The sequence below is a fragment of the Suricata suricatta genome, chromosome 11 (assembly GCF_006229205.1).
Source record: "Suricata suricatta isolate VVHF042 chromosome 11, meerkat_22Aug2017_6uvM2_HiC, whole genome shotgun sequence".
Taxonomy (NCBI): domain Eukaryota; kingdom Metazoa; phylum Chordata; class Mammalia; order Carnivora; family Herpestidae; genus Suricata; species Suricata suricatta.
This window is the reverse complement of record NC_043710.1, coordinates 61,677,139-61,687,025: the sequence shown is the minus strand read 5'-3', so window position 1 is coordinate 61,687,025 and position 9,887 is coordinate 61,677,139.

Sequence of the window (9,887 nt, the reverse complement as noted above, 5' to 3'; positions counted from 1 at the left end):
GTATGTAGAAGTGAAATGGCATGCTGGAAAGAAGGATGGGCTTAATCTTCCGGCTTTGCCACATAGTAGCTGTGTGATTCCAGACAAGCTACTCTGTCTCTGTGTCTCACTTTCTATGAGATTTATGATCAGAAAGCCTTAGATTCAAATCTTGTCTGTTCCTTAATAGCGTTTTGACCTTAGGCAAGACCTTTTATAAATCTCAGTTATATATTTAGTAAAAGAAATTTCCTATGATTACTTGCTTCATAGAATTGTGAGGATTCAGTTAGGATAATACATGTAAAACATGTGGATATGTGTGCTGAACATAGCAAGCATTTAATAAATGTAAGGATTACTGAACATATATGTCACATTTTTCCTATCACTTCTATTTTGTGCCCCTATGTTAGGCATTGTTGTAGTGCCTAAATATAAGATTTATATACCAGCATACCTTGGACATATTGCTGGTTCAGTTCTAGATCACTGCAGTAAGGTGAATATAGTAATAAAGTGAGTAGAAAATATGTTTTTGTCTTACAGTACATATAAAAGTTATATTCAAACTGTAACATAGCCTATTAATTGTGCAATAGCATTGTATCTGCAAAGTCAACATATATACCATAATTAAAAATACTTTATTCCGAGAAAATGCTGTCAACTGAGCTCTTAGTGGATCATAATCTTTTTGCTGGTAGAGTACCTTACCCTGATACTGATGGCTGTTGACTGGTCAGTTGCTTAGGTTAGGTGTCATTATTATCCCTACTGTGGCTTGAACTACTTTTACAATTAGAGTCAATACTCTCAAACCCTGCTGCTGCTTTATCAGCTAATTTTATGTAATATTCTAAATCTTTGTTGTCATTTCAACAATCTTTATGGTATCTTCACCAGGAGTCGATTCCATCTCAAGAAACTACTTTCTTTGCTCAGCCATGGAGAACAAGTCCTCATCTGTTCGAGTTTTACCAAGGGATTGCAGCACTTTAGTCACATTGTTAGGCTCCACTTGGAATTCCAGTTCTCTTGTTATTTCCACCACATCTATAGTTATTTCCTCCACTGAAGTCTTGAATTCCTCAAAGTCATTCATGAGGGCTGGAATCAACTTCTTCCAAACCACAGTTCATGTTGATATTTAACCTCTTCCCAATAAACATGAATGTTATCATGACATCTAGGATGGTGAATTCTTTCCAGAAGGTTTTCAATTTACTTTGCTCAGATCTCTCAGAAGCATCACTATGTATGGCAGCTGTAGCCTTAATGAGTCATATTTCTTAAATATTAAGGCTTAAAGTCAAATCACTCCTTGATTCATGGGCTGTAGAATGGATATTATATTAGTGTGCGTGAAAGAAGTATCTTATTGTATATGTCCACCAGCTCTTGGGTGACCATGTGCATGATCAGTGAGCAATAATATTCTGAAAGGGACCTTTTTTTTTTTCTTGAGTGGTAGGTCTTAACAATGGGATTAAAATATGTAGGAAATTGTGTTGTAAACAGATACACTGTCATGCAGGCTTTGTCATTTAATTTACAGAGTTTAGGCAGTGTAGATTTAGCTTAATTATTCAGGGCTGTGAGGTTTTCCAACCGGTAAGTGAGCACTGGCTTCAACTTTAAGTCACCGGTTGTAATAGCCTCTAACACGAGAGTTAGGCAGTCCTTTAAAGCTTTGAAGGCAGGTATTGGTTTCTCTAGTTATAAAAGTTCAAGATAGCATCTTTTTCCTCTATAAAGCAGTTACATCTACATTGAAAATGTGTTGGTGAGGATGGCCACCTTCATAAAGTATCTTGTCTAGATCAGGATAACTTGCTGCAGCTTCTGCATCAGCACCTGGTATATCACTTTGCAAGTTCATGTTATGGAGACGGCTTCTTTCCTTAAACCCCATGGACCAACCTCTGCTAGTTTCAAACTTTTCTTCTACAGCTTCTTTACCTCTTTCAGCCTTCACAGAACTGGAGAGACTTAGGGCCTTGCTTGGGAGATTAGGCTTTGGCTTAATGTGGTTGACTTGATCTTCTCTCCAGACCACTAAAGAGTTGTCTATATTAGCAATAAAGCTATTTTACTTCACCACTCATGTGTTCACTGGAGTAGTACTTTTAATTTCCTTCAAGAACTTTTCCCTTGCATTCCTAACTTGGCTGACTGCTTAGTGTAAGAGGCCTAACATTTGGCTCATTTTGGTTTTCAGCATGCCTTCTGCACTAAAAACGTAATCATTTCTAGCTTTTAAAAATATTTTTAATGTTTATTATTTTTGAGAGAGTGTGTGTGCAAGGTGGTGGGGGGGCAGGGAGAGAGGGAGACAGAAGATCCAAAGCAGGCACTGTGCTGACAGTGGAGCCCGATGAGGGACTGGAACTGAGGAATCATGAGGTCATGACCTGAGGTGAAGCCAGATGCTTAACCAACTGAGCCACGCAGGTGCCTTTCTAGCTTTTGATTTAAAGTGACAAATATGAGATCCTTCCTTTCACTTGAACCCTTAGAGGTCATTGTGGGGTTCTTCCTTGACCTCATTTCAAAATGTTGTGTCTCAGAGAGTAGGAAGACCCAAGAAGAGGGTGAGAGAAGCAGAGGGACTAGTTGGTGGAGCAATCAGAACACAGCCAACATTTATAATTAAGTTTACTGGCGTTTATGGGCACTGTTTGTGGAGCTCCAAAACAATTGTAATAATAACATCAAAAGTCAGTGATCACAGGGGCTCCTAGGTGGCTCAGCCAGTTAAGCATCTGACTACAGCTCAGGTCATGATCTCCCAATCTGAGTTCAAGCCCCATGTCGAGCTCTGTGCTGACAGCTCAGGGCCTGGAGCTTGATTTGGATTCTATGTCTCTGTCTCTCTGATCCTTCCCTGCTCACGCTCTGTCTCTGTCAAAAATAAATAAGCATTAAAAATCAGTGATCACAGATCATCATAACAAATACATTACTATTGAGAAAGTTGGAAATATTCCAATAATTACCAAAATGTGACACTGAGACACAAAGTGAACTAATGTTGTTTAAAAAATGGTGCTGACAGACTTGCTCAATACAGATTTGCTATAAATCTTCACTATGTATAAAAGGTAATGTCTGCAAACACAATAAAATGAAGTATGCCTGCTATTGAAAATCATGGTAAGAATTAAATAATGCACATAGAATGATGAAAAAGGGCCTGACATTAAATAGATGTTCACTAAATATTAGAACATGACATACAGTGATATATAATTAAGCCAGACACCCACAGAGGCATAATATGAACTAGCAACAGTGAGTTAGAAGAACTTTTCCTTTCATTCATTCTTTAATTCATTTATTCCATTCAACAATCTTTGCCACCAGTTCCGTACCTGGAAAGGATCTTATGTAACAAGGAGAAAGCAAAGGTTATTAAGACTAGGTTTCTTCCCTAGAGATTGTTTTTATTCTCAGATCCAGGTATCTGTTCATAAATGTCAGAGTTCCTTAATTCTCTAAAAAGAATATACAAAACTGAATATTTTTATTTTCCAGGAAGAAGATCTGTCACTTTCATCATCACTTTTTGAGGGCATCCCAGGATATCTCAATACCCTGATCCATAATTATAGTTTTGGCAGAATTATTGATCCCCAGTTGCCTGGACTTTTAATTCTGGGATAACTGGATTCAGTTTCTAGATTCCTTCCCTGGTTGCTCTGTCACGTAATTAAACCTCAGTTTCCACATGTATAAAATTGAGATAGTAATACCTATCTCTCAGACTAGTGTCAATATTATATATCAAAAAGAATCTCAGGATCTGGCACTTTGCAGGTATTCAAAAGACGTGGTTTCTTTCACATTGGTGTCTGCTTCAGACTGGAAGGGTACCTTCCTCATCAATCACAGCTTATTGGTTGTCAATGATCAGAATTCTGTGCTTCACAGAATAGTCACCTATGAGAGTGATATAAAGGTCAAAACTGAACACAACTGATGATCGTTAAAACCGAAAACCTTGGCTCACACTCCTGGTCTCCATATCCTAATCCGTATATATCAGCACATCCACCTCATAGCGCACCTGCTGTTACCTGTCATGTTAGGTGTGATGTCTGTTGCAATTGCATGATGTTGTGATTCAGATTTCCCCAGCCATTACAAGAACTAACTTCCATGTACATCAGGTGTGGTAAGTGGCACAAGTGCACATTTATCCTTCAGATACTTCTCAGTGAGAGGATGCTGCGGAACTTCAAGTTACACAGCAACATAGACTAAGGATCTGTTATGGGAAGAAAAGGGGCTGCTATGAGCCACAGAACCGTATACAAATAATGATAAGTAAGAATAAAGTGGTAGTGATGAAATGGGTCGGCGTGTTTTATAGAATAATTAAATGCCCCTGCAAGAAGATAGGGTAATCATTTGGGAAAAAATATTGAGTCATTATCACAATATAGCAAAAATAATATGTATCTTCCTATTAATATTTCTGATTATTTTAGCCATGGCACAAATTTTGTCTCCTTTCAGTGAAATGCATAACAGCCACTGGCATTTGTGTCCCTGAGCCCGTGTTATGAAAGCTCAGAGCATCATTTCAGCTTAGGGATCCAAAATGTTCATTGAAGAATGCTCAACTTTATACCTGAGTTCTCTTGGGGGCCAAAATCTGGCCTTTCAAGTGCCAGAACCTGGCATAAATATATGGCACTAAGTAGAAATTTTTCATGAATAGATTGCCTTTTTTTTTGTTACAAGTAAAATATTTTGAAAAGAATTTGACATTTTACAATTGGTTATAGAATATTAGTGATAATATTTTTCTACTACAAGTGATATTTCCATTTATTACTGGAAAAAGTACAAATCCCTTACCATTATAGGTATACATGTGCACATAAAACGTAAACATATTGGTTTTTGGGACCTACTAAATATATGCAGACACAATGATGAAGAAACATGATGTGGGCTCTGCCTTCAGTGAGCTTCTGCTGTGTTGAAGATGTCAAACTTAAACATAGTTACAGTTGGAGTGGTGGTAGGAGTGGAAAACAGGGGATGGGAGATCCATGATAATATGAAATCATAGAATGGAAACACCAAAGGCAGAGTCAGAGAATCAGGAAGGACTTCTCAAAAGAGGTAATACCAGATTGACCATAAGGATGAGTACGAGCTAACCAGATGAAGAGTGGGGGTTGAAGGAAGACACTAATCCAGACAGATGGAGGTTAGATGCAAAGGACCAGAGACTAGTGAGGCATGTGATATATTCTAGTAAGTGGAAGAACGTCAGTATGACTGGGGTATATGAGAATGACATTGTTAAGGTATTATAGTAGAAAAGGAAATAGAATACATTTGAATGAGAAAAGACAGAATTGTATACATGATTACTCTGTGTAAACTTCTCTTAAACTTTAAGATGAATGCTCACTGTTCCCTTATTTCCCATGGGTCCAGAGACTCCTGGATTGATGTGCCTAGAGAAAAACAATAATTACTGCCTATTGTTTGCATGGTAGGCAAGGGATAGTCTTTGGTCAATTCTCACAAACCATCAAAGTGAAGTAATCTTCAAAAGCCTTTATATAGGACAGTTAAAAGACAGACAAAAAAATTTTGAATGAAATTTTCATTCTAGTGGAGAAGATAACAAGTAGACAAATACATATGTATAGTATTAGATATCAATAAAATATGAAGAAAATTAATTATTGGTAACTTAAATGAAAATACTTTAAAATGGGCCCTTAGAATAACAATTCTCTAAAATTACTCTGATTTCTCTTAAACTAGGCAAGTTTTTACACAGGATATTAGAGTCCTTCTAACTGGATCCAGTAAATGCTAGACATTTACCTACTGTTAATATTTTCCTTTATTTTATTGTCCACTGTTCTAATGCATGTTATAGAACAGATCATTTTCCACTTATCTGATACCATGCAGATAAGAAATTACTTGGACTCAGGAGGTTGAGAATGAGATAGAAAAGAAACGGGCCTTCTTTTATCATTTCTATTCTAATAAAAGAAACACTTCTCATTTTCCATTAACTTTATTGTGCCATTAGTTATATAAATGCACAAAATGCATTTCATATCAGAACCTAAAGTGACATGTTGCTAAATTATGGTTAACAATGGAAACTTCTAAAAAAAGAACTGTAACTAATAGAAAGCATATGAGCAAAACTAAAAATTAACTTTACTTTTTCTTTTCTTAAGGGAAATAATGAGGAATAAGTCTGATCAAAATAAAACTCCACAGTTCACCCATTTGTTTACTGAAGAGATCTCATTTTCTTTCTTGATGAACAACTCTTTTCTCTGCTTTAAATGTTACTAAAAGATAATAATTTAATTCATTTCTTAGTTTCTAAAGTAATTTACCTTCTCTACTGTTGTTTTAAGAATTAGAAGCATGCTTTATTATCCAGGTTGTGCTTACATGTTAAAATCAAATGATGGAATTATTGCTTATGATTCTTCACATTTCCCTTAGCTGCTAATATAATGCATACATATAATTAGAAAGCTTTCTGATATAATTCAGTTACAGGAGCTAAGATTATGTTGTCCCCTGACCATTTATTCTACTTTGAGTCTTAGAAGGTTTTTAGTTTTAGACAGTTTTTAGTTTTTTATTTGTTCTTCAACAGTGTGTATAAAAATGCACTAAAAGCTGCTGCTTTCTCAACAACATCATGGTCACAGTTAGTTAAATATTTAATGCCACCGAGCGCAAGGCAGGGCATGCGATGAGCATGAACTTGACTATAAAACCACTGTAATGGGTTTAGGTCCCTTGGGTCTCCAACGTGCTCTGTACTGATACAGTAAATGAGGGGAAAGCCTCATCAAAATGCAAGTTTAAATAGAAATCTGTCCTGCCACATGCGTTGACAAGATTAATTATAGATCTCTGAACCTGATGTGTTTCTTAATATCTTGCATCCCTTTCCTTCTATGCAGTTAAGCTGCAATATTTATTATAACCTTGTGTAATTCTGGATAATTCTCTTTTCCAAAGTAACGCTTTTCAATATATTTTAAGTCTTAATAACTTAACTGAGTGCCAGATAAAAGTTTACACTAGTGATTTGCCATTAATCCTTACATTTGTTCATTGTAATTAAGATAATTATTTTATAATAGTAGCACATTTCTGAATGAATGCATGAGCTCTTTCCATAGGAAAATCCAGCCATTTTTTTCTAGTGTGTATGTCTTCAAATGAAAGGACAATACAGTAAATACAGTAAAATTTATTAGAAGATAATTTGCTTTAGGAATTACCAAGTCTGCCTTAAGAGAAATGAAAAAGGAAAAAAAAAGACTCAAAAGATTTTTTAAAGCTGAAATTATGGTGATAGTGGATCCAGTACACCATTTGTATTTTTAAAAAATTGGTTAATTTTTAACAAATAAGTTTAAAGCACAAGTTTATAGTGAAACATAAATAGAACTGAATCAGTGTATCAGTATTTACTAATTGGGTAAAGTTACTCAATGTTTTGATCTTTAGTTTTCTGATTTACAAAATGGAAAAGATAAACCAACATTTTGGATGTGTTATGATGATTACATAATATGATACAGAGAAGATGATTACCACACTGCTTGATCCATCACAATCACTAAATGTCAGCTTAAAAATAAACAGCTATTTCTGTCACCGGCCACCATGTCTGTCCACCTGCAAGGGAAGGATGGTCGTGCAGAACTTCTCCAGCTTCCTGATCAAGAAGAACAAGCAGACATAGAACACAGAACCCAATAACCTGAAGGCTTACAACTACTTCTGCTACAATGGGCTGATTCACTGCAAGCCCTGGGTGTGGAGCTGCGGCTGGTGGCAGAGGTGTAGGGGTGGCCATGACGGGAAAATCCAGCCAGCAAAAGCCTACCACCTCATACTTGTGGCCCATCACCAAAAAGAACGCCCAGGGCACTCTCAGCACCATCAGGCACATGATCCACAAGAAGAAACCTGTGATGGTGAGGAGGGAGCAGGCTGCCCTACCAAGAGCTACTGACTACTTACCCTACCTCCACCACCTCCAAAGCAGTAGAGATGTCAGCCACCTAAAAAATAAATAAACAAACATAATGCCTCATACAGTTTGAAATATCTGCCTAGGGTTTCTGTTGATGTCATCATTTTAAATGTGAATCCAAGAAGTAAGCTTCATAAAAATCTGTACAGTTGACCCCAATGAAGACCCAAATGCCTTTGTTTTATTGTGATTCATGATCATAATGGAGTGTTGGGGGTGATATTATTAATATACTGTATACAATATCCTTTTTTAAAGTGTATTTATTTTGAAAGAGGGAGGGAGGGGCAGAGAGAGAGAGAGAAAACCCCAAGAATGTTCTGCACCATCACACAGAGCCGTATGTGGAGCTCATATTGACAAACCATGAGCTGAAATCACATAACCTGAGCTGAAATCAAGAGTCAGAGGCTTAACTGACTGGGTTACTCAGGTACCCTCAATATTCCTTTAAAAAATTTTTTTTAAATGTTTGTTTATTTTTGAGAGAGAGAGACAGACAGACAGAGGCAGAGCATGAGCGGGGAAGGAGCAGAGAGAGAGAGAGAGGAAGACACAGAATCCGAAGCAGGCTCCACACTCAGAGCCGTCAGCACAGAGCCCAAGGCAGGGCTGGAACTCACAGACAATGAGATCATGAGCTGAAATCAGACACTTAACCCACTAAGCCACCGAGGCACCCCAGCACCCTCAATATTCTTAAACAAGAAACCATTAAGCTTAAATTTTTCTCCTATTTTCTTTAATACGTAGGCCACTACCCTTCATTGCAGGTCATAGTAGCTCATTAGCTCTCTCTACATCTGAGCTCCCATCACCCCATGATGTGGTCCACGCTGTTTACAATCTTCGAGGCTGCACTGCAGAATAGCCTCTCTTCCTGCCACTGACTTGACCTACCTCCTTCATTCATGATTCTATTTTTCTTTCTAATCATGCCCAATATTCAAGTGATGATGATGCAAAATCTTTATTTCCATTTAGGGGTGAACTGTCCAATCATATTTTAATCTAGAGAAGGACAGAGTCCAGGGGCTGGATATCCTGTTGGAAGGCAGATTACAGGGTCACTCTGGAATAGAATAGAATATTCAGGGTAGTTGATGAAGAGTACCTTAGGCTGAAGTTAAAGTGGGTAGAAATCAGTAGGAAAGGAGATGGTAAAAAAAGAAGTGAGGGATAATGCTAGGAAGGCAAAGCTAATGGATCAGAATCAAGTCAGTGAATAATGGATATGATATATGTCATTCAATTTATTATATTTCTTTAGGTGGGAGCACACATTAAAGGAACTAAGTTAGACTGGACAGTAAGCAATCTGGTTGTCATCTTCATAAAAATTCTTTACATTGTCATTATCATCACCACTACCATCATTATAGTCCTATTTTGAGAAAAATAGCAAAGTGCAACAGTGTTACACTGAAACAAACAATAGGTTAAAACAAAACTTGGCTATTATTGTATAATCTGTATTCAGTATATTATTGATTGTAGATTGATTTTTACTGAGATATAATTTATATACCATAAAATTTACCATTTTATTTTTTTAATTTAGTTTATTTTTTTATTATTATACAATATTATTGACAGCAGGTTTATCCAATTACAACATTTAGAGTGTTAACCAATCACAGAGTAGGCCCAGGGCCCAGGACCCTCACATAGGGTGTAACTAGCCTTAAGCAATAACTGATTACCTATAGCTTCTATTTCTAGGCCTGCCCTTAGGAATGTTAAGGGTATTACAAGGGTGGTCCCTCTTGCCTTGGGCAATGTGTGCCCTTCTATTGTCTCAAACCTGCATCCTTACATTCCCCCCTCTGTCTTGTAACTGACCCAATCCTGG